The sequence below is a fragment of the Panthera tigris genome, chromosome B1 (genome assembly GCF_018350195.1).
Source record: "Panthera tigris isolate Pti1 chromosome B1, P.tigris_Pti1_mat1.1, whole genome shotgun sequence".
In the NCBI taxonomy this organism is placed as follows: domain Eukaryota; kingdom Metazoa; phylum Chordata; class Mammalia; order Carnivora; family Felidae; genus Panthera; species Panthera tigris.
Window position 1 is genome coordinate 158,402,021 of NC_056663.1, and position 26,097 is coordinate 158,428,117.

At 39.3% G+C, this 26,097-nt stretch overlaps 1 long non-coding RNA gene across 2 annotated transcripts in view; it reads right to left on the reverse strand.

The window, feature by feature from the left end:
- Positions 1-3: 3 nt before the first annotated feature.
- LOC122237738 overlaps positions 4-26,097 on the reverse strand; it is a 32,101-nt gene continuing 6,007 nt past the window's right edge. Inside the window, exons 1-3 of one of the 2 annotated variants that reach the window (XR_006216361.1) lie at positions 11,001-11,065; positions 2,600-2,689; positions 4-207 (exon numbers count right to left, since the gene is read on the reverse strand). This is a non-coding gene — a long non-coding RNA (uncharacterized LOC122237738). Of the gene's footprint in view, positions 208-2,599; positions 2,690-11,000; positions 11,066-26,097 lie in introns of those variants that run through there. The other variant, XR_006216360.1, reaches the window with a different exon arrangement.

A 26,097-nucleotide genomic window follows, 5' to 3' on the forward strand; every position in this document is an offset into this window, starting at 1 on the left:
AGAGTTGGTGTGATGGCTCTCCAGCATGAAGGGAAGAATGACCAGGAGGACAAACTTCTTTCCTTTTTTAAGGTATGATCCAATTTACACGTATTACTTCCTCTCCCATCCAAGTGGCCAAACCAAGTCACATAGCCAAACCTAGCAGCAAAGAAAGTTGGGAATCGTGGTCTTTTGCTGAGCAGCCATGTGTAGAAGCAGAAACTTCTATTATGATGAAAAAGAAGAGGAAGATGAAATAGATAGTGCAAGTCACACTTGTTAACTTCAAAAAAAGCCAAAATAGACCCATTTATAAAATTAAATGCCCAATACTAATAATTTAGCAGCCTGGTAGAAAATCATGGTATATTTGTAATGATGTGACACTTTCATGAAGAGTAAGAGTCTCAAATTCAGCTCCATTGGAAACGGACTCTAGAAATATTGTCAAGGACGTGAAGTATACTATCTAGAGCAATTTTTCCAAACATCACTGAATGTCACAGGATCACCTGTGACTGATGTTATTGAATATCTGGATCACCTGTGAAAATTATTTTAAAATATCAATGCCTAAGTCCCACACATTCTAAATCTAGGTAGGGGGCTGGACATCTAAACTTTTAAGTCCCCAGGAGTGAACAGGATGTTGGGGCTAAAACCAATGATAAAGAGAAACTCAAAGATAAATGTTCAAACTCACCTAAAAGGTTAAACTGAAAAGATTCCTTTTAAATAAACAAATACTGTTGGACTTTCTTGAGCAACCTCAATCAAAAGGATTTTAGATTATAAAAGACTGATTATGAAAGAACAGGACTGAGTTATCTCCTGGCTCTGCCACTATTAGACTTTGGGCTGGTTCCTAAAGCGTTCTGAGCTCGATGTCTCTCGTCCATAAATTGAAGGGTTTAACCATAATGATTGCTTGCAGCATTCTGTGATCCTGCATGTTTTCACCTTTTGCTAGGCAGTTCTCTTCATTAAGAGTAAAGCAAAAATAATTAACATTTAACAAATATTTATAGAGGTCTTACTTTGTGCTAGCTAGCCTCTGCTAAGAATACAAAGAAAACAAAGATTAATGCAGGCCGGACTTCTTCCTTTTTCCTTTTCTTTTTTTAATCTTTATTTATTTTTGAGAGAGAGACACAGTGTGAGCAGGGGAGGAGCAGAGAGAGAGGGAGACACAGAATCTGAAGCAGGCTCCAGGCTCTGAGCTGTCAGCACAAAGCCCAACGAGGGGCTCGAACTCACAAACCCTGAGATCATGACACAAGTCGAAGTCGGACGCTCAATCAACTGAGCCACCCAGGCACCCCAACCTTCTTCCTTTTTCATGGAGCTTGCAAGCTATCAACTGCAAAACAGTGTACTGTGTCCCATATAATGTTGATCAGAAGCCTACTGGTGGTCACCTTTGAGTGGCAGGAATATACAGAGGTCTTCTTTCCCTCTCTCTGTCTCTGTCTCTCTGTCTCTCTGTCTCTCTGTCTCTCTCTCTCTCCCCACCACCTCCTTCCCATTTTCCCCTTTCTCCTTTGGAATTTCTTTTGTTTAAATTCAAATTTTTCTAAGTGTGTATATTCTCATAATGGAGGAACAAAGTAAATCCTATAAAAGGCCTTATTTTTTAAAACTTATTTTAAATATATATTTTCAAATTCCTGTCCTCTTCTGTAAGAGAGATAGTGAAAGTAAGCAAAATGTAGACAAAGAGGTATCTGATAAGGTAGAGCTCACCCCAAGCAGATAGAACCTATGCAAAAGCTGAGTCCTCTTCTATTTCCATAGCTTTTAGGAAAGGAAATGAGGGCCCAGCAGAAATTTCACAGTGTGTGCATATGTCTGTGTGAGTGTGCCTGTGTATGTGTATGTGCGTACACACATGCCTGTACTGCTTAATAGAGCAAAGGGGCAACAAAAGAGGAATACAAATAAAAGACAGTGATAAAGGAACAATGAAAGAAAGAAAAATAGCACCACTCCAAAACATTTAGTTCCTTTTTCTGTAAGCCAAACAGCCTTGGTAAGTAAGGTTTCACAGGCAAGTTCTACAATATTTTCTCAGCTTTCTCTGGTGATCTTCACCTTGCCATGGCTATTAAATGCTGAGAGGCTAACTACTGTTTGTTTCTTGGATACAAAAAACATTCACTTCTCTCTGAGTGATTCTGTGCCTCTCTGAAGGCCAGCAACCACCCCCGCCCAGTAGGCTTGCAACCTCTCTGCTAGGGGAGAAGCACCATAATGGGGTCTATTCAAAAGACCAGACAATCCAAACGCTTTGGAACATGCAGTGTGATTATTATTATTTTCCCAGTTGCTACCCTTTCCTTCCTTATGTTCTGCTTAGGTTAAAGAATTTTGCATTTCCTAGCACACATTAATATTGTTCTGGAGGAGGAAAGAGAAACCTAGCCAGGAACAGGGGCAAGCTGAAACTAAATTCACAGTGTGTCTTAAATGATACCACATGAACTTTTCTGTATTTCATTTCTAAAAAAGGCTCCCTGTAGACTCTACTATTAACATTTACCTTGGAAACAGCTAACACTTAATATATTTTATTGAAATTTATTTATTAATAAGTTGTAGAGTTAATCATGGAACTTACTGTTGAAGGATTGCTCTTTAATCAATATCCAGTAGAACTCCATTTTTCATTACCCAGTAAGCCTTTCTAACAGTATTCTCCCTGGTGACCCTATCAATCAAACAAAGGGGGGAAAATATTTATGTCTATTCATTACTATGCCTAATGGTAGCCTATAGCATTTTTAATAGCAACTGTAAAAGTATGTCAAACATCTGTATACAAAAAAGTGATATCCCTGTATGTCAAATAAGAAGGAATAGTATTAAATGTCTGACATTACGTGTTCAAAGTAGAAGCGTTTTGAACCTTTTACAAGAAAAGAAAATAACAACATGATGTGTATACAAGAAAGCATTAATGATGTTTAGGGTCAATCAAAAGCAGTGGTTCTAAACTGAGGACAATTTTGCCCTAGGTGACATTTGGCAATGTCTGGAAACAGTTTTCATTGTTACACCTGGGGGGTGGGCGCTACTAACATCTGGTGGATAGAGGCCAGGGATGCTGTTGAACATCCTACAATATATAGGACAGGCCCCCACAACAAAGAATTATCTGCCCCATCTGTCTGTAGTGCCAGGGTTTAGACACATCTTTAAGGTACCTTCCCCAAACACTTAAAGCAGTAGAAAAAAATGGGGACTTTGTCAAAACTTCAGTTTTGCTTATGAACCTTGGTGCCACATGCACACATCAGACCCCGGAGTTTTACTCATTCTGCACTATACATTCTCTGGCTAGCACAACCCAGCTAACAAGTGTCAGAAAGCTCCTTTCTACTTCCAATGGTGTTTTATTGCTCCACAACAAGGCTTCTCATTGCTGGGAGTGGGGAGGCACACGCCAGAGATATCTGCTGAGCTTTTCAAAACATCCTTTCCCACTAGTTTTGATGTATCTCTCAGTTGTCTGGGGGCAGGGGATGCGTGGTCACCAACAGACATTCCTAGTGCCATGCAAAGTAAATACAAAATAGGATTTGTAGGAATAACATTGATAAGTAAAGAACAGTATGCATAAGATCACCAAGCTCTCATCCTACTGAGTTGACTGGACCAGATGCACACAGCAAGCAAATCAGTACAGAGGAATCCACATATCTCTACTGAGGCAACTTGTATAGATCACAGGGGCTTCCTCTTCAGAAAGTGATAGGGACACTCCAGAGCTCAGCCCTGTTCTTCTGCTGAGTGTCTCAGACCTACAGAGCCAGATCTCTACTAAGCTAAGAAGAAAGAAAATGAGCCTTCAGAGACATTCAGAAAGAGGATAGAATGGAATAGAGTAGGCAGGAGAGATCACAATGCATTGTACATACTAAAAGCACAAATTAGTTCCTGCAATTTTTATTTTGATTGTGTGTTTGCATATGTGTACCAGGTAGTGAGGTAAAATATACTTCTCACTGAAGGTCATGGTCAAAGAGTTTGAAAGTCATGAACCTAGGGGCACCTGGGTGGCTCAGTCGGTTGAGTATCTGACTCTTGATTTCAGCTCAAGTCATGATCCCAGGGTCATGGGATGGAGCCCAATGTTGGGCTCTTCACTGAGCATGGAGCCTGCTTAAGATTCTCTCTCTCTCTCTCTCTCTCTCTCTCTCTCTCTCTCTCTCTTCCTCAGCCCTTCTCCCCTGCTTGCCTGTTCACTCACTCTCGCTCTCTCTCTCTCTAAAATAAAATGAAAAAAAGGAAGTCATGAAGCGAACTCAGTCCCTTTTTCAATCTATCTGTCTGTCCCTCCCTCCTTCCTTCCCCCTTCTCCCTACCACATACCCATATCCATTTATACAGGAAAATCAAAACAGATTTATCTATTAAAATATGTATAATTAATACACAATATATATAAGTTGACAGGACAAACCAAGCTCAGCACAAACCAAGCTTAGTAAACTCCCCTGAAGCCAGGCCATTAAGCAAAGCTGCTGAAGCTGTCAGTCATCACTATGGGTCTCACACTAAAGAGGATGATGAGCACTGATTAGGCCACAGGCTTCCTAGCACCTATCCAATTGACCTTCACCAGAGAACCTCCAGGTTTCTCTTCTTCCTAGCCACCTCCTGCCAAGACTGTAGGACCAGCCACCTACTAGTCCATAAACAATGTTAACTGGGCACCACCCAGGGGCTAACCATCATGCAATATATAGTTTATACATTTATCTTACTTAGTCCTAACAATCACCCTAGAATATCATTTCCACTGAACAGATGATGAAACTGAGGCTCAGGAAGATAATAGCATACCCAAAATCTTATGTCTGGGAAGGAAGTATTGGATCCAGTAGGAAAAGCCAAGGTTCCAGGCTCCAAAGCCCAAGATCTTTCCACCATACCAGTCTCTTAGTTCAAGAACAGACTGAGTTTGAGATGTTTGTGCAGAAGATTATTGGTGGGGAGACTCAATACCGCATGCAGGAGAGAAATATAATTAGGATGTTGACCCCAAGATCCCATATAGGACTCTGGAGCTGAGACAGCCTTTCAGAGATGTCCAGTCTTAAGGCAAGGGACCTGGGCCTCCATATACCACTCTCTTATTGATAAGTCTAGATTCTGGCTTCCCAGAGAGGAGAGTATGACCTTAGGTGAAGTGGTCCTCTTCTGAGGACAGCAATGGCAAAGAAGGACTCAGCCAAGAATCAGCTACCAATACTCCCAGAAACTGAGGGAATGAGTGCTTTAGACCCACAAAAAGAACCAGGCAGGGTCCTACAGCATCCACCACATCAAAGAACACAAGTCTCCCCATGTTTGCTATCCTCAGCTGTACTGACAAAGTTGAATCCTCTGTCCTTAGAAAAAACTATTGTCTATTTCAACTCCACCATTTACTATGTGATTCTGAATCAGTAACTTATCTCTTGGTACTTTTGTTTCCTCACCTGAAAAATGAAAATACTAATCACAATATGGGATTTTTCAGAATATAGCTCCTGGCACCTAAGCACTGGGAAAACGTTTCCTGTTGTTAAAGTTTTTGTTACTTTGCTTTGCTCCCTCCTTGCCAGCCTCTTCCATGTATAAAAAGTACTTTAAGTTAGGTAACAACAGACATTGGTTATGGAAATGCCCAAATTTCAGTTCAGGACTTTGGCCCAATGTTTATTTTAGTCCTACAACTGCTGCTGCCCCCTCATTTTACTCATTACCCCTGAGACTATGATTCCTTAAAGGAAGTTTCAGGAGATGTCTTTATGAATACCTGAAGTACTCCTGGGCTCACTCCAGGATAGTAGTTTAAATAATTCATGAGAGTTGTGCCTGCAATTGACAAAGACAAGGCAAACTGCACAAGAGCAGCTTATTCCTTACATGCCTTTCCACGGTCTTTGATAACACAGGAAGCCAGCATGGAATTTCAGTATTGCTTTAAAAAAAAAAAAAAAGTGCTCCAAAGAAGACAAGACAATATTTAAAGAACAGTTAATCCCAAAAGCAATGTGAAGGTGACAGCCACCAGGTGATAAAAGTAAAAGAGGTACTATATTCTTTAGCCTGGTTTGGAAATGGTCCCTTCAAGAACCAGACCATTTTCATTTTCAAGAGGAAACACTAAGTAGAGTGTAGTTTTTCTCCAAACAGAAGCCTTGAAGATTTTTTTTAATGCTCTGCCAAAATGAATGTTGGATGATGCTTGTTGCTGTTGAATAATTAAGACGTTAGCTATTTCTCTAATGCTGTTAGAAAGCACTGCTTTACACAGACAGAGATTGTATAACTCCAATGGGTCAGTGCAAAAGACAAGATATTGTTAGAATGACAGTTGTATCCTTAAAATGCATTCTATTGACATAAAGATAAAAAGGAGTTTGTCTCAGAAGGCCAGCATGCTGATAAGCCAGAATACCCAATCATATAACCTATCTGGGCTTTCATAATTTTGTTTTGGATAAAGCCATGAGCCCACTGCCTACTCTTTCAACAAAACTGCCCTATATCCAACTGAACAGAACTATTCAATTTTACCCCCAAAGCCCATGTTTTCCCATCTCCAAGCCTAAGCTTGTGCATCTTCCCTGTAACCAGAGCCCCCTTCCCTCCACTTTCATCAAACTCCTCTCCATCTTTAAGGTCTATTGCAATGTCATCTTTTAATGAAAGCTGTTCTGGGCCCACCTCTCCAAACTAGACACAATAATTCCATGTAAACTTTAATAACACCTTGAATGAATCTCCCTTGTGGCAATAATAATTCTTGCCTGTTTTGCTTGGGCTTATTTATTAATTTATAACATTTATTTTTCCTCTATCTTGTCAGCATTTTAAGGCAGTGACTATGTCTTAATCCTTTTTGCACCTTCTTCAATACCTGACACTATGCCCTGAACTTGAAAATGTTCAATAAATGTGGCTGGATTTATCAATAACACTTTCTTTTGGCAGTCTGGGACCCACTATTCATCCTTTTATCATCACTGTACTTCCTCTTTCATCCCTGCTCATAGGTGTCAGCACAAAGTGACCTCAGCTATCCCTTGAAAATATCAGAAGATCAAAGGTTAAAAAGCTGACACTGTTTATGAAGGGTTGCTACCCCTCTGACTACCTAGGAGTTATGGGATTCTAAAGCTCAAATGCTCTTTATATAATATCTGAATTGGTGAACTGCCCAACGTCACATATGGAGCAGACCTACGACTAAAATCTAATGTAATGATGAGATCTTTTGTTGTTCAATACTGTTGTCATAGATAGGGTTAGAGTTTTTCTCTTTTGTGATCTTGAGCTCGTTATTTTCAGGAATGTAATTTTTTTAAGTATAAGCCTAAGAATATTAATTTGCCAAAACAATAAGAATTATAAGAAACCCTGAACTTACTTATAAATTTACATGTACAGCCAGGAGGCTCCACCCTAATCCAAAGTTTCAATGAAGAGTGTATCAGATTTAAATACAAACAAACATATACTTGCCTATGACAAAAACACTACAGGTTGTTTGTACTATGAAGAACATCCAAAAAAAAATGAAGTTCAAGTAGAAACGTTTTTCTGATTTTATTCTCAGTAGAACTCAACCACAAACCAAAGTCATAGATGAATAATGCTTCAAATGAAGTGAAAATAATGAATCAATACATGACTGGCAAATTCTGGGGAATGGATCAGAGTTCTGAAAAATCATCACAAAAGATTTTCTTCCAGGGAGCTTTTGCAGCATCCAAATGCATTTATTACTGGCTCACTGCAATTTCTATGGAGCAGAAACTAAGCAAGACTTCTTGCTCACTTCCATTTTTCATAGAGTTGGCTATAACCTCATATTCCCTTGTTTAAACACAACCTACAACCTGTCTTCCACAGGCACCCTGTGATTTGTTGACCTTATAGCTTCCTTATGCCCCAAAGTTAAGATGACCTTATACTCCAAGACCATGTTTGGAAAGCTACCTAGTGTCAGTTTCTTTATGATGCCTGTGTGTGTCATTCTCCTCAAGGTGATTATCACATGAGTGAGCATAACACAATTCTATACAACACTTCTTCCATGTTGTGAGGTTCAATACTAAGTGCCTGGTGACTGTATCTAATTATAATAGAGGCCACTGGAACTATTTAACACAAACTCCCACAGGACTACATAGTCAAAGAGAAGCAAATGCTTGTGCGATTATGTGGTAAATTCAGAGATCAGCACACACAAGATCAAGGAAATTTCAATAAAGGCAAATTTATCTTTTCAGATCTCTGTAGGTAATGAGAGGTCATATCTAAGATTTGCTGCATAGGAAAAGCACCTTCAGTCAACCTATCTGTCAGCCTGGACAGGTCTTTAGGGGAAAGTCTATGCAGGGTAGAATGCCAAAAGGTTATACAAAGTATATGAATGAATGTGGACTATAAGGAAAATCCTTTTAGTTTTGGAATTGATGAAATTTGAGCATGAAATAACTGACTTCTAACAGCATGATAAGATGTAAATTCTGGTTGAAATAGGTACTGCCCTTTCAAAATGGTCATCTTGGGAGATTTTTCATACTCTACCTATGCTACTTTTGTTCAAAATATGTCATCTTTTAAAATTAGTTTCAGGGCACATTCTGTCAAAATCTTCATCTGGGCTTTTCAGCTAGGCTTGATTTTTGGAAAACAACCAGCTACAGGCAGACTCTGAGGTGCCCCCATGCTTCCTGGTGCCCCTGGATGCAGGTGCCCCTGCTTCCTGGTGTTCATGCTTTTGTGTGATCCCCTCCCCTCAAGTGTGAGTGGGGTCCATAACTTGCTTCCTGCCAAGAGAAGATGGCAAAGATGACAGAATACATATAATTACATGTATTTAATTACATGAATATAATTACATTATCTAAGACTGTAACCCATCTTGCTAGTAGACTCTCTCTCCCTTGCTGGCTTTGAGGAAGCAAGTAGTCATGCTGGGAAGGTCCACAGAGCAAGGAGGTGGGTAGCCCAGACAGCAAGAAATTGAAGCCCTTAGCCAACAGCCCAGAAAGAATAGAATGTTGCCAACAAGCACGTGAGCTTGGAAGAAAACCGTTCTTTGGCCAGGCATTCAGATGAGACCCATCTCTGGCTAATACTCTGCAGCTTTACAAAGGACCCAGCCATGCCCAGACTCCTGAGCCAGAGAAACTGAGATAATAAATGAGTTTGTTTTAAGCCACAAAGCTCGTGATGTTATTACACAGTAATAGATAATTAATGTGAAAGCTGATCATTCTGAGCCAAGATTAGTCAATAAAACATGCAATTTTTTTTACCCAAGATATCATTCTTAAATTTTGTCCTCTTAATTATCTTTTCCTTACCTTACTTTTCTACCTATGCACTCCTAAGAAAATCAAGAATTCTCTTGAAAGGGAACCACTTTTGATTCACCTAATACTTTACAGGCATTTATAGGACATTTACTATGTGTCAGGCACTGTGCTAAGCACTTTACATATTTTATTAATCTATACAACCCTATAAGGTAGCAATTCTTACATTCCCATTCTAAAAGTGAGGAAATGAAGTAAAATACATTTCCCAAAGTCAAAAAGCTAGTAAACAGCAGTACCGAGAATCTAACTCAAGAAGTCAACTTCCAGAGTTTACACACTTAACATCCATCTCTCCCATTAAGGATGTACACAAGCATTAGCTGATTTAATCCAAACAAAGTCCCTATAAAAAGCTATTCTAATGACCAAATTTGCAGATGAAGAAATTGGGGCTTTGAGAGTTTAAGGAATTAAGTCCCTTAATTTGTTAATAGTCGAGTGTAGAATAAAAGAACCAAAGTTCTTTTTTTCTTTTTTGCTGCCCTAATCCAGTGCTCTTTCTACTGCAAGAATACCAGTCAGTTGTTGCTCTGAAGCCCTGAGGCTAATTGTTTCATGGGCACAGCAATATCCAAGAGAGAAGTTCTGAAACAGTTTTGAATGAAGAAACCATCATCCAGACACTCAATGTAAACACACTCCTGGGTTCCATTTTGAAAGTTAACACTCATCTCCAACAGTATTTCTATGATCATAAAATTATAATTGCCACACCTCATAAGGCAACACAAACTTTAAAGTCACACCTCATAAGCAAGCACAAAAGTTATTGAATATAAGGTATATAACTCTGGGAAACTCCATTTCTTAAACTACAAAATGAGAAGGGTTGGAGAAGATCAATATTTCTCAAAGTATGTTCCAGAGGACACTAACCCTACAAGATGTTAAAACATGTTCAGGGGAGAAAAAAAGAAGCACTGGGGTGGGGTTGTATGGTCAAATTAGTTTATGCGATTTGCAGCCCTCTGCGAGGCTCATGTCCACATTAGCACTTAGAGGCTCTGAGAAGTTCTGCACTAAAGAAATCTATGAACTCTGCTGAACCCAGTGGCTTCAAAACTTTTTAACCACATGACCTTTTTTTCTGGGAACACTTTTATTCATGTCTGCTAGGACTCTAATTTCTACTTGGGAAATTCCATGAACTTACCTCAAGGTTAATTTTCATTTCACAGAAGGTTAAAAATTAAGTTTGACCTATAAAGTGAGTTAGAGGTAGTTTGTTTAAATTATATAAAACTTAGGAGGCAATTGCAAATGTCCCCAAGAGCATACATTTTCTCCAGACTTCCAATCCATCAATTTTAGCTGCCCATTATCTACTCTTTCTTTTCAAGGTACTTTGAGTTAATGATTTTGATGAATCTCAGAATGAAAAATAACATTTACAGATAATCAACCCATTTCCAGAGCAAAAATTTTTGGTGTAACCATTTGTTCTACCAACTTGCTTCATGTAATCACACATTCACCACAAAGAAAGGGAAAAAAGGACAAATATATTACATTTCTATTACCCAAGGAGTCTGTGAAGTTTTCCCCATGCTGGTTCCTTATTTCAGCTAAAATAACCATGTTCAGAGGGTATATTAATCCTACTGACCTTTGCTAAGCTATTTAGAGGAATCTCACCTTCCTTTTTTTCTTCATATTAAAGTTTTTGGTAGAGTTTCCTCACCCAAGTCAGTTTTGTAGTCTGTAAAGTGGAAACAATAAATTGGAGGCTTAAGGATTCAGTTCCTGTTCCTTTATCAAGCCACTTCCCACACAGCCAAGTCATTGGTATCAAACATAACAAAGTTATATTTAGGAAAATCGTGGGTGCTGCTTTACAGCAGTTCTTTTGCTCTGAGTCATCTTGGCTTCAGCTCCAACTTCAGGCAAACTATTTAACTTTTCTCAGGCTTTGTTTTTTAAGCCTCTGTTTCATCATCTGCAAAATGGGTTTATAATAGCTCCTGCCTTACAGTATTGTTAAGAGGAGTAAATGAGAGAATACATGGGAAATATCACTCAATCCATTTATTCAAAAAATGCATCTGTGGACCCAGAACTCTGCTTTTAGGGATGTTACTACACTTAATCATTATTATGACACTTACACGGTGGCTTCCAATTTTTATAAATGAGAGAATAGGAAAGTTAAGAAATTTGCCCAAGTTCAACCAGCTAATAAATAGAGTACTATGAATCTGAACTCTATTTGCCTCTTCGTTCTTTCTGTTGCACCACAATGATGGTCAACAAAATGTGTTGAGTGTCTCCTATAGCATACATTTGCCAAGATGCTGAAGCAAATTAAAAAAAAAAAAAGAAAGAAAGAAAGAAAACAATCTTAACTCAACCTAATCTTTAGACAAATACATAAAGTAAGCCAAACTGATCTCTGTCTTTGCTGCCCAACTCCAGGGAACAGAATCCTCATGTTGCTCCCATAAGCCCAAGGATCCTCTCACTATGCCTCAGTAAGGCAAACTAACCAGACACTGGCCTGCCTTCTAGATCAATGCTACTCAAAGTAGCTGTCCATTTCAGTTTGTTAGCAGACGGCATTGAAATAAAGGGTTTGCACTAGAATATAAATTAACATGCTGCTTCCTTCAATGAGAAATTCTTGATCACAAAAGAAAAAAAAAAACAGCTTAAATTAAAAGAGTGCTTCATAACCGGTACTTTATCTCATGGTGGACCAGCGTCAATCCCCAAACCACACTATGAGTAGCACTGTTCCACAACATTCTCAGTCCCCTTATCAAAACAGTTCGTAACTGTTTTGATGCTCATTTCCCATATTCTCTGCTGTTTTCTGTGACTAAGCTGAAAAGCTAATTCATGTAAAGGTATTGATGTTGCTAATGGTTAATGTTTGGTGTCTCTAGGTAAAATATTTATCATTTAAAATGGGTCTATTATAGATATTCCTTAACCCAGAAAGTCATTTTGATCATGAAGATTTTAGACACCAAGCAAGACCATGAGAAATACGTATTAGGAAGACAGAAGAATTTAGGTGCTGCTTACATCACAACATACTAACCCACAAATATGTGAGTATGTGCACATGTATACACAGTCCCAGTGTGGCATGTTGAGGCATGGTATGTTGTGGCATTATGACTTGAAGGTTAGGGAGAAAAGTTGCTTGCTCTTTAGTCAAAAGATTAAAAAAAATTTCCTCTGAGTTTGCTAAGGACAGATAGGGTGAATTTAAGCCTTGCTTCTCCATCACAGACATCTATTTTCTCTCTCAGACTCTTCCCTACTCTGAGGACTAAGGGTGGCTATGTGCCCAGTGTGCCAAGAAGAGTGCCTGGCACATCATAGGTACTGCATAAATTCACTAGTTCCTCAGCAAACATCCACTTAGCCCTTAATTTGTGCCAGGCCCTCTTCATACAACAGGAAATGAAACAGATAAAGATGATATCATGCATGATCCTCACATTCCAGTGGGGGAGAGATTAAATACAAGCAGGGAAGAAAGAAGGTGGAGCCTTTAAAAAGTTCAAGCTGGGGACAGAAGGAGGAAAAAGCAAATTAAACGTGTGCAACCTAAATTGTGTATTCTTTCTCTTAACCATATCCAGAATGTAACGGAACCACCACAGTTCTGACTTTGGGTATTTAAATTGCTCCAAAAGGCAGTTGGACTGTGTTTAAAGAAAATTTTTCTTACTGGGATAGATTACTATGGGAAGGTACAAAGTCTATTCTCTTGAGTTTTTAACACAAAATAAATAATCCAAAAATAGGTGACTAAAACCCAACTCTTAATAGGAACCATAAGAATAAAGAACACTGGACAGGGAATCTGAGCCCATGCTGTGCCATTTATAAGCTGGGTGACCTTAGCCAAGTCACCCCACCTCTGTGAGTCTCAGTGTCCTCATCTGTAAAAAGATAAGAGAGTGTTTGGTGACCTCTGGATTCCCTTCCAGTCCTGTGATTTCAGTGACACTAAACTCTTCCAGTCTCTTCAAATCCAGCACATCTATATTTTTATTGTAGGTTTTCACCAGAAAAATAGGGTAATTACTTCTGAAAGTATAGTGTTATCCTCAAGTTTTTTTTAAAAGTATAGCCCACTACTGAGACTACAAGCATACAGAGTCTGAGAGAGAAAGGAAAGACAGAAAGAGAAAGAAACAGAGGAGAGAGAGAAAAAAAAAAAAAACACAACAATGTCATCATGTCTGCATAGGGCTTTTAACATACTTCTTACTGTCATGGCTGCATCTCCTTCCTGCCATCGCACACTTTATATAGTATGTACTGCTGAAAAGCAACATGTAAGCCAAATTTTGTTCACTTAAAGCAAACTGTAAGTACAGTGGAGAAACGGTTATTAAAAAGAATCCTCTGCTCCTGGGTGGCTCAGTTGGTTAGGCATCCAACTTGGGCTCAGGTCATGATCTCATAGTGTGTGGGTTCAAGCCCCTCATTGGGCTCTGCACTGCCAGCTCAGAGCCTGCATCCTGCTTTGGATTCTGTGTCTCCCTCTCTCTCTGCCCCTCCCTGCTCGTGCTCTGTCTCTGTCTCTCAAAAATAAATAACTGTTAAAAAAAATTTTTTTAAGAATCCTTTCACATCTTTTGTAATGCAAGTAAACACCCCATACTTCATTTTCGGTAATAATCTGAGTTTATATAAATTTATATTTTAAAACTACCCCAGTATTTACCAAAGATCCACTCTGAGTCAGGCTCAATGACAAAAGGTTCACATACAGAATTATATCTAATACTGACAACAACCCTAAGAAATTAATCCTGGGATTATCACCATTTTAAAGATGGGGAAAATGCAGCTCAGAAAGACTAAGTGACTAATCCAAAGTCACCCAACCAGTAGGGAGGAGAAGAAGAAAGCAAACCGACATTTATATGATCCAAGAGCCCAAGTTCTTAACCACTACTATATAGTGCACATGAATACTAAGGCAAAGGCCTACTCTGGGCACATGTGAAATATGGAGCCTCACTTTGTCCTTTGGCTTCTGTTTTCTAGCCCCCAGAGTCCCTCCAGACATTTCTCAGCCACTAAACCTTGTTTCCATGTCTGACAAATGGCAAGGGGTTTCCAGGCATAGGTACTACTCTCAGAAGTCCAGGTCTGTGAGCAGAGATAGACGATGGGAGGCTCAGAGGAGAGTGGCCAGGCCAGGAAAAGGCTCAAAGCCATGTTATCTGGGGACACTTGGAAGAAGTGGGTAGGTTTGGACTGGAGAGGAAAAAACTCAGGGGAAACAGATGCTAGAAGAGTCTTTTCATAGTTCAGTGGTCTCATTTGAAGAAGTTGCTTCATCCAGAAGCAGCAGACTCTTGGTACATTCAGCAGCACAAATAAATCTTTAAAATACAGGAAGAAACAAAATATGACCTGTAGCACAATGCCATCTACTTAAATTAAAAATCTATGATAAAAGAATAATGCCTGTTTTATAAGAATTCATACAAATAGAAAGATACACATCACATGTATTAGGGTTGCTGCCTACAAAGAGTGAGGAGGGGAATCAAAGGGAAGATTTATCCTATTTTTTATTCCAAATAAATGAAGGAGAAATACATGTGATAAATAAGCCCCAGATGATAATGCTAGGATCAGCAAGTGAAATTTGAAAAGCACCAAGAGCAAAATATATACAGAACCCAACCACTTTGGACACCTCTTCTCATCCAATATACCAGCATCTCTGGTCTGAAGTATAGTAACAGCCTCTAATGACTCTCCTTAAGTCCACATTTTTCTCTGTATAGTTTATTTGCAGAGCAAATCTTTTAAAACACAGATCAGATCCCATTACTCCCTACCTGAATACCCTCCAGTGACTCCCCACCTTTTACAGAGAAAAATCCAGTGTCCTTACAATGGTCCTCATGATTTCACTCCCATTCACTTTCTAATCTCATATCCCACTGCTCTCTCCTTGGTATCCCCCTTTCCAACCACACTGGCCTCACTAGTGCTCCACGAACACACTATGTACATGCCTGCCAAGGGCCTTTGCATTTACTGTTTCCATTACCTAAAATGTTCATCCTCCAGACATTCATATGTCTCATTCAGGACTCCACTTGAAAGTCACTTGTCAGTGAAGGCTTTCCTTCCAAGTCTAGTTAAAATTGCAAGTTCCCACTCCTGACACTCTCTTTCTTCCTTTCTTAATTATCTCCTGTCATGCTCTTCATTTTACTTGCCTTATTCACAATCTCCCTCCTGTAGAAAGCAAGCTCAAGAGCATAGGGATTTCTGCCTGTTTTGTTCATTGCTGTATCTTCAGAATTTAAACAGTATATGGAACATGGTACACACTCAATAAATACATTTTAATTGATTTTTGTTCAACATAAAAAAAATTCCTATAGAATCGTCCGTTAACGAAATGAAATATCTTATAAGAAAATGAACTCCCCATTGACTTTTTGTAAAGATATTGAAGGAAAGATTCAAGCACTGGGTATTTGGACTAGATATTAATCCAAGCTCCTGCCAACCCTGACATACCATAGCTCTGTGAAACACCACAAAAATGCTAAAATAAATTGCTCAGACTCCTAAAACTGGACCTCAGGAGGTCAGCAAATGCTTAAGAAACCAGAATCATATTCCCAGTCTCCTATATCTATTGAACTGAGTACCAGCAGTTTGAGTTTGTTTTGTTTTGTTTCATTTTTAATCTTTTAAACCCCATGAGTCTATTTGGTAACATTTTCTCCTGAATACAAAAAAGCAGCATACATCTAATTGCAAATGAGAAATTTCAGGACAAGCTAGTGTTATCAAATAACTGTATTATCTGGAAAAAATTCATCATCGCACGTAATTTAAATTCTTGCCCTTTGCTCCCTTGTGTATATTTTTGCATTAAAAAGTCTGTTTAAAATTAGTTCAATTCTTCCCTTTGGGATAGATTTTAAAACAAAAACATGGAAGGATTAAAAAGAGGAACAGAATGACTGATAGTTGAGATTTCTTCTATAGAGTCTCTTGATTTATATATGATAAGAAGGTTGAAAGCATATGTGGAAGCACCAAAAAAGAAGAAAATGAATATTCTAGGGTCCACGCAAATGAGTTATGCCACCACCCTCCAGGGAAAAAAATACTTTGATTATATTTTTTTTTTTAGTGATGAGAAAATTGCAGTACCCAAGAGGCAGAGACCCTGCTTCAGACTCGATTAAATGTGGGCTAAAGTAAGACCCAGTTATTTCGGCATTATCTCTTCCCTCTGCTAGAAGAAGGGATTCTTCAGTTATGTGAACAGTCCAGGGATCTTACAAGTAACTAGATCATAGCAACAAGAGTGGTCCTCTGCTCCTGGACATGAAAATTCTAGAACCAACCTGGAACCTCTTCGGAGCCAAGAAGGTGTTCCATCCCTGTTTACAACTTTCCTCAACACAGAGATTGGGGACTTATGAGGATATCCACTTACAACATATTATTTTATTCAAGAAAGAAAGGGGCAGGCTTATCCCTCCACTTTTATAGAAATCTATTCTTCCTAAACAAAGAAGGAGTCTTGAGCTTGGGGTTTTTCAGGCAATGCACACTCTTCTCACTGTTGCAAATATTTAGTCTATTTCTGGAAAGGAGCCCACAGGTATACCACAACTAAGAACAGAAACCAATGATTACCATTTGTTCATCACATTCCCTGCCAATGCAGGGATATCTCAGACAATTTTTTTTCAATTTTTTATTTAAATTCCAGTTAGCTAACATACAGTGAAATACTAGTTACAGGTGTAGAGTGTAGAATTTAGTGATTCAACACTTAAACCTAATACCTGGTACTCATCACAACAAGCACCCTCCTTAATCCCCATCACCCATTTAGCCCATCCCCCATTCACCTCCCTTCTGCTAACCATCAGTTTGTTCTCTATAGTTAAGAGTTTGTTTCTTGGTTTTCCTCTCTTTTTGTTCCCCACTATGTTCATCTGTTCTTGGTCTTAAATTCCACGAGTGAAATCATGTTTTTGTCTTCCTCTGACTGAGTTATTTCACTTAGCATGATAGTCTCTTGCTCCATCCATGTGGTTGCAAATGAGATGTCATTCTTTTTGATCACGAGTAATATTCCATTTTTATATACCACCTCTTCTTTATCCATTCATCAGTCGATGGACATTTGGACTCTTTCCATAATTTGGAAATTGTTGATAATGCTGCTATAAACACTGGGGTACATGTATCCCTTCAAGTAAGTATTTTTGTATCCTTTGGGTAAATACCTAGTAGTGCAATTGCTGGGTTGTAGGGTAGTTCCATTTTTAACTTTTTGCAGAAACTCCATACTGTTTTCCAGAGTAGCTGCACCAGTTTGCATTCCCACCAAAAGTGTAAGAGGGTTCCCCTTTCTCCACATCCTCACCAACACCTATTATTTCCTATGTTACTAACTTTAGCCCTTCTGAAAGGTGTGAGGTGGTATCTCATTGTAGTTTGGATTTGTATTTCCCTGATGATTAGGGATGTTGAGCATCTTTTAATGTGTCTGTGGCCCATCTGTATGTCTTCTTTGGAAAAATGTCTATTCATGTCTTCTGCCCATTTTTAACTGGAATATTTGTTTTTTGGGTATTGACTTTTATAAGTTCTCTACATATTTTGGATACTAACCCTTTATCAGATATGTCATTTGCAAATATCTTTTCCCATTCTGAAGGTAGCCGTTTAGTTTTGTTGGTTGTTTCCTTTGATGTGCAGAATCTTTTGATCTTGATAAAGTCCCAGGAATTCACTTTTGCTTTTGTTTCCCTTGCCTCCAGAGATATATCTAGTAAGAAGCTGCTATGGGCCAATGTCAAAGAGGTCACTGCCTGTGTTCTGCTCTGGATTTTTATGGTTCCTTATCTCACATGTAGATATTTCATCCATTTTTAATTTATTTTTGTGTACAGTGTAAGAAACTGGTCCAGTTTCATTCTTTTGCATGTTGCTGCCAAGTTTTCCCAACACCGTTTGTGGAAGTCGCTGTCTTTTTTTCCATTGGATCTTCTCTCCTGCTTTGTCAAAGATTAACTGACCATATAATTATTGGTTCATTTCTGGGTTTTCTATTCAGTTCTACTGATCTATTCAGTTCTAATGATCTACTGGTCATTTTTGTGCAGTACCATACTGTCTTATTCACTACAACTTTGTAATATATCTTGAAGTCTGGAATTGTGATGCCTCCAGCTTCGCTTTCTTTTTCAAGATTGCTTTGGCTGTTTGGAGTCTTTTGTGATTCCATGCACATTTTAGGATTGTTTGTTCTAGCTCTGTGAAAAAATGCTGTTGGTATTTTGAAAGGGATTGCATTAAATGTGTATATTGCTTTAGGTAATATACACATTTTAACAATGTGTTAAAGACATTTGTTCTTCTAATCCATGAGCATGGAATGCTTTTCCATTTCTTTGTGTTGTCTTCAATTTCTTTCATCAGTGTTTTATAGTTTTCAGAGTACAGATCTTTTACCTCTTTGGCTAGGTTGATTCCTAAGTATCTTATATTTGGTGCAATTGTAAATGGGGTTGATTGCTTGATTTGTTTTTCTGCTGCTTCATTAATAGTGCAGAGAAATGCAACAGATTTCCGTATGTTTTCTATTCTCAGAGGATTTTTAAAGGGTGTTCCCCAACACTGAGCTGAACAGTGGTCTACAGGGTCACTGTTCCTCTTCCTGACATTTTCTCTTTTATGTTCCCCAACCCACTCCCTCCTGATAATGGATAAGTTCATTGTATAGAACATATGTTTTATGATCAAAATTAACACCTTAAAAATGCTTTAATAGTGACTCAAGGGTAGATTCTGAGTGACTTCTATATGCCTAGCATTGTGATCAGTAAGAGATGAAGACTGAGGGGGCAGGGAGAATGAGGAAAGGCGGGCACAGTAAAGAGTGATCTGTTTGTACCCACATAGAATTCACAATTCACTGGATGGACAAGAGTATCATTATAAAATAAATTTAAAGGTAACATAATATGGTGCTTCGTGCCACAGAAACAATAGCATATTTAGCACTGGAGGAGACCAGATTCCATGTGCTTTAACCTGGAATAGGTCTTGAATGGTATGAGAACAAAACAGAAAAGATAGAGGAGGTCAGTCTCTAGATAGGCCTGGCCAAAGTCAATCACCCTGTCCCTATTGGTCTACCACTATGTGGCCATATAGGGCAATGGGAGCCACAAATAAACTCGGGAGAGATCAAGCCATGGAATTTTGTTTTTTTAAGTTTTTATTTTTATTTTAATTCCAGTTAGTTACAATACATAGAGTGTTCTATTAGTTTCAGGTATAATTCTACTGCATAATACAATATAGTAATTCAACAGTTCCATACATCATACCCTGTGCTTATCACAAGTGCACCCCTTAATTTCCATCATCTAATTAACCTATAAACAAGCCATAGGTTTTGGTCCCACGTTATGTTCCTCCTTAGGATTATTCAACACATAGAACCCAATTCTCAGAAAACACAAAATTAGAATACTGCAACTAAGCCAACAAATTCTTCCCTTTCTACAGAGAACCATTCTATGCATATATTTATGATCAGCTTTTCTCCAATGTGAGAATTTAAAACAGAAAACAGCTGGCAAAAAAATTTTGAAAGCAGGTATGAGATCAGGGCAAAAGGGCCAGGTCCCAGAAAAACACGGCAAGAGTTGGTGCTTAAATCCCAGGCAGAAGGAATGAAGTCTTCCAGTGTGGTATAGTGCCATCCTGGAAGTGACAGTCTCCTCCCATTAAAACCCTTTATACTCATGTAAGTATGACCATACAGGCCCTGGCTATATGACTGCATGGCACATTACTTACATTCAAATAGAGAATGGGGCAATCCTACCCACCTCCAAGGGTACAGACACTGGAAATAATATAGACAAAGGTTTAGGATGGGGCCTAGGCCAGAAATTATCAAGTGGCACTTATTATTAGCATTGTTAATAATAATAATTTTAATATCATCACCCTTCCTATCAAAGCTTCTTGTTTCTTTCTGACTTTTTTTGCTATACCCAAATAACTAAAAAGTTATATGCTCAGATCCCCACAGGGTTTCCTTCTCCTGTTAGTACTGTGGGTCATCCTGGTTTAATCAGTCCTTTTAAAGAATCACCAGCCATTCTTCTGGCTGACATTTTAATCAGGTTTTCCCAAGAATCCCAAAGGAGGGGAGAAATAGAGCTGCAGTGAAAAAAATCCACTTTTCTCTACATGCCAGTAAATTATAACTTTGTAGCCGCCTCAGAAAAAGAACAAAAGGCACATGGCAGAACATTTTTCTGGCTGAAAAAATTGACAAAGCAGTAGAATCAAGTTCCTTGCAGTATTGATGGTGGGGTGGGGGTGCCAGGCAGGGGCAGGGAATAAACACAGTTCTGTAGAAGCTCAAAAAACGCTTCAAATAGTGAATGAATAAATGAATGATGCAGGGAAGATTTAAGCTATTATTATTCACTTTTTATATTCTGCTGCTTCCAGAAAGGATTTGAGGAGGTTGAGGAATTAATTATACAAGTCAGAGTTTATATGTTCTGACAACTACCATGGAAGGTAAAACAGAGAAAGATTCCAAATAGCCCAAGATTGGGAGCATTAATTAATTAATGCTAACTCTTCCTACCTGAGCAAAGGCCTCAGGCTAATAACATTCTGAAATTGCTTAAAAGCAGTTATAGTCACAAAACCAAGGTACACCAGGAGTCCATTGGGAACTTTAATAACATTACACCTGAGCTCTTTATGTGAGAAGGGAGCTCAAGAGACTGTTCACAGACTGAAGCAAGATGGGGAAAAAGCCTCACTCAGCAAATAACATGCCATTAACTTGGTGTGTGTGAATGGTACTCAGGGAAGCAGTAATTGAGTCAATAAAAAGTCAGAGTGGATAAACAGGCCAAAATGGGAGGGTGGATGAACCTGCCAGTTGCCAAGGAAATACACAGTGAGACAAGTCAGAATATGTGGGTCACTATATTAGAGTCTTAAATACAATGCACATTAAATAAATGGTAGTAGTGATATTGTGACGTAATGGAGGGAAGAAGTCATTTAATAAAAATAATGGCTCAAGTGTATCATGTGCTTACTACATTCCTGGCACTGTTCTAAGCACTTTACCCATGTCTAATCCTCATTTAATCCTTCCAACAGCCCCACAAGGCAGGTTCCATGATAATTCTTACTTCACATTTGAGAGAACTGAGGTACTGAGACCTTAAGTGACTCACCTTTCATCTATTATCTCATTTAATCCTCAGGCCAATGCTCTGAGGGAGTTACCATTTTATATATAAGAAAACTGAAGCACAGAGAGGTTAGTAATTTGGCCAAGGTCACACACCTAGTAACTACTAAACCAGGGCTCAGAGCCATCTGACTGACTCCAGAGCTGGTACTAACATGCTGGCTGCTGCATGAAATCTGTCTAGTTTCACCACAAGAGATACCTAGCATGAAAAATTTGGTTGTGTATTCATAGTAATAATAATAGCAAATACTTACATAGAACTCACTGTGGGCCAGGAACCGTTTTCAATAATTAACTTATCCTTACAATATCCCTTTAGGGCAAGGAGTACATTATGCCCATTTTACAGATGAGGAAACCCAGAGAGGTAATATGCCTGGCACAGAGTCACACATTAAGTAGTTGAGAGCATTTAGAGTCTGTGTTTTTAACCACCCTGCTTTCCTGCCTAAGAATGATACTTTGAGGCCATGTTGAACAACATGACGATCAATAACGGTGAAAAAGAAATCAGCAACAGCAAGGAATTTCCTTCCAAAGCCTCCTCTTATCACACAAGGGTATTCAAATCATCATTATGTCTCAATGCCAACAATTCCTTTTAAAACTGGTGGTCTAATCTGGGGGAAAATCTTGTTGTTCCCAAGAAAGAGAAAGCATATGAATGGAAGCACTGTGCTATATTGCAGACTATGACAAGATGCAGAGAGAGGGCATTCTGTATCCCAAACACCTGTCATTGCCATCCCAAATAGCAAAACCTTCTGCTTCCTACTGGATGGGTAGCAGCCATCATAACTGTTGAGGTCGCCCACGACTAACTAGAACTGCAGTTCCACTCCAGTATCCTCTCTGTCTTTGGAGAGCAGGCCGTGATTTTATTTTATTTTTTCTAGACCCTGCTGTTTTTTTCTATAAATGCTATTGTGTGAAAAGACCCATAAGGAGATAAAGCTGAGAGATGCGTGCCTGTTGAAAATACGTTTTGTAGCCACTCACAAAATGTGAATATGCCTGCCACTGCTAACCGTGCTGATGGGAGGCCCTTCAAAGGTGTAAGCACTGCCTGCTCTCCCCGCTGCTAAAACATCTCCATCTGCAGTGAGTACTGTGGAGAGGCAGTCACAAAAGATCAAACAAAATGGCTCAAAAGGATTACTCTCCATTTTTATTAATGTTCTAAATTCCAGGAAAGCCCGTATACTCCAGTGGCAGTGTCTGTCCCACAGGCAAGGCTTTTGACCCACAGGGTGACCCATACTTTTGAGACCTTCCCATTTTCATCAGTGATTCCCTTCTGCTAAACCCGCTGAGATGGAAATCTTGTCCAGAGTATGCCTGGGGTTTGCAAATCAAAGGAGCAGCACCAGAGTCCAGATTTAGGGAACCTCAACTAGATGCCTCATTCTGGATTCCTATTCTACCCTGTGTTTACCTCATCTCAACACACATCAGTCACCCTGTCCTGAAACTGTCCAGGAACATGATAGCATATCTCACCCAATAAGCAATAATTTCTCTGTGACCAGAAAATAGGTTTAGTTTACTTTTGTTTATGCAGAACTTGGAATTGTGCCTAGCTGATATAAGCACTCAATAAATATAGTGACTCAGGAAGCAGCCTATAGGGGTAGCCCCAGTCCCAGCTATGTTCAAACAAAACCAAAAAAATGGGGGCTTGTTTTCATCATCCTTCATTGAGTGCTTATGCCACTGTAGGAAATATTTTGATATCTGTCTCATTTTATATTTACAAGTGACCCTATTATGTAAATGACATAACTATCCTTATTTTACAAATGAGGAACTGGAAGCTCAGAAGGACTAAGTAACTTGCCCAAGATCACACAGTTAGTGATCTGAGCTGGGATTTGAAACCAGGAAATTTGATTCCAGCTTGCATGAAATTAAACAGACCTTTCCATACATCCCCTCAAGTTGCAAGTTCCATTTTTCCGTTTTGTGATTTTACCTCTTCCCCCACCCCAGCCTTCTTTTCCCCTTTGTGTTCTTTACTGTTAACTTTACAACTAAATAAAAATGGCTGAAAGGTACAATACACAGCACCATCAGTACTGACCCTAAACGCAGATTCAACTCTTACATTTCAGATCAGACCAGATAGACCTAGGTTGGAACATCTTGGTCCTGAACAGAATCCATCCCTGTGGTGAAGGGTGAGGTCCTTCTGGTGGAAGTCTATGCTCCAGGACCAACTCTGCCTTGGGCCCACAGCCCAGGTGACCTTGGGCAAGTTTCCAAGTTCTCTACCTATTTAAAACATGAAGATAATAATCCTGCCCTGCATTTTTCCTGGACTAGTTTCTGTGAAGACTGCCTAAGGCCACTGTAAATGAGAGCACTATGAATATCCTGTTGTATTCTCTGCCAGCATGATGAGATAGTGTTGGGATCCAATGACTCTTATTTAGGCAATGGAGGTGGATTGCTGTTATTCACTTATCTTCTGGGTCTAATCAAAAGGAGCAAGAAAGAAAGCTTCCTTCCCAAAAAAGAGAGAAAGAAAAGAGAGAGAATGAGAGCAAAAGGAGAAAGAGAAAGGCAGCAGAGAGATGGGACACAGGCAATGAGACAGGGAGGGAGAAACATAGACTGAATCAAAGACAAAGAGACAGAGAGAGGAGTCAGACAGAGGACCCAAAGCTAAGACAAGGTTTCATTGTCTATTTCTTAGATGTAATAAGTAATTGCCTCCAAGACTGGGCACAAATCTAACTTTAATAACTTAAATTCTTTCTTTCCCCTACTGCTTGACCTTGAACTTCCTCCTCTTTAGCTGTCCCTCCACTACCACACAGTACTCAACCCACATCAACCAATCACTTAAGCATGTAACAGGTAGGAGTAGGGTACTGTCTAGAAAAGCTAAAATGTCAGGGGCACCTGGGTGGCTCAGTCAGTTAAGTGTCAGACTCTTGGTTTCGGCTCAGGTCATGATCTCACAGTTCATGAGTACTGACAGTGCAGGGCTTGCTTGGGATTGTCTCTCTCTCCCTTTCTCTCTGCCCCTCCCCTGCTCATGCATGTGCATGCTCTCTCTTTCTCTCTCTCAAAATAAATAAACTTGAAAGAAAGAAAGAAAGAAAGAAAGAAAGAAAGAAAGCAAGCAAGCAAGCAAGCCAAGCCATATTGTCACATGAAGAAGCATTTCAGTTGCACCTGGTTTATGACTTGGCATTTTCCCACCTGAGTCTCCTGAAGCATTCCCTGCTCTGCATCTCACCCTCACTGCTCTTATCAGCCTCTGGGCAAAGATGCATTGGCCATCTTGGGGCTCACTGAATGAGGCTGGACTGCACCAGGTAAATTGGGCACAAGAGCCCAAATTCTGCCCAGTGTTCACATGAAGACTACCAACCTGCTACAGGCCCAAGAATGATAAGCCTACTTCTGTAGAATGACAGTACTGTTCCCTTCTACTCTAAGGGTAAAAAGTAAGACCCACGTTTGTGGTGAGAACATAAGCCCTTAAGCCCAAGTCCTAATAGCCTGATGATGACTCTTCCAGAGATCTAGCTCGTGGCTATTGTATAGATCATCTCAAAGACTGCTCATTTAGGGCACTCTTTCCATGGTCTTTACTGACACCCTTCCTACTTTCTAGATAGAAGTGAACAGTTACATGCCTTATATTTGTCTCTTGCATCAGTTTCCCTTTCACACACATCTGATCCTCACAGCCTCCTGAAGTGATGATAAAGATAAGAAAGGTGAGTCTCAAAGGAGTATGTAGGCTGCTAATTAATACTCATGGAGCATCTCCTATATGCCAGGTACTGTCTGTGGCCACTACACAAGCTACCTCATGGAAACTTCTGATCCTAGCAGCAAAGAAGTTATTACTTGCCCCTACTTTAGAGATGTGGAAACTAAGACTCAACAGGTTGAATGGCTCAAGTACAGTCATGTAGCATTCAGAGAGCTGCGGCTAGGACCAACACCTTTGACTCCACATTTAGGCACAACAGATCTCCCTACATTCACCCAAGATTTCAGAGGTAGATTTATTTTTGAAGGGAAAAAAATTTCATAGTGGGTAGATCAGGTTTGTCCTGGCCAATACCAGCTTGAAAAACAAAGTTCTGGAGCCCTCCATTTGTATACTATGAACAATTCTTTGACTTGCCACTTCCCCTCTCTGTGCACTCAATAAAATGGAAGTGCTGGCTACTTAAGAGGTTTCTAAGAAATCCAAAATCTTACTTGTAGTAGTACCCTTACTACAAGTGTCTTGAACAATGAAAATTGCTTTCCTAAGTGAAACTAGACTCGAGTGGTTTGTTCTGCCCTGTTATAGTCATCCAGTCAGTAGAAGTGTTTGTGTGATTTTTTTCAAAGTTCTGAAAACAACCTGAGGAGATAATAAAATACCATCCTCTTTATTGAAGTCTGAGATTCCCTAAAGCTGAAGACTGCAAATTGTGGTGTTTGATTGCCCTAAAT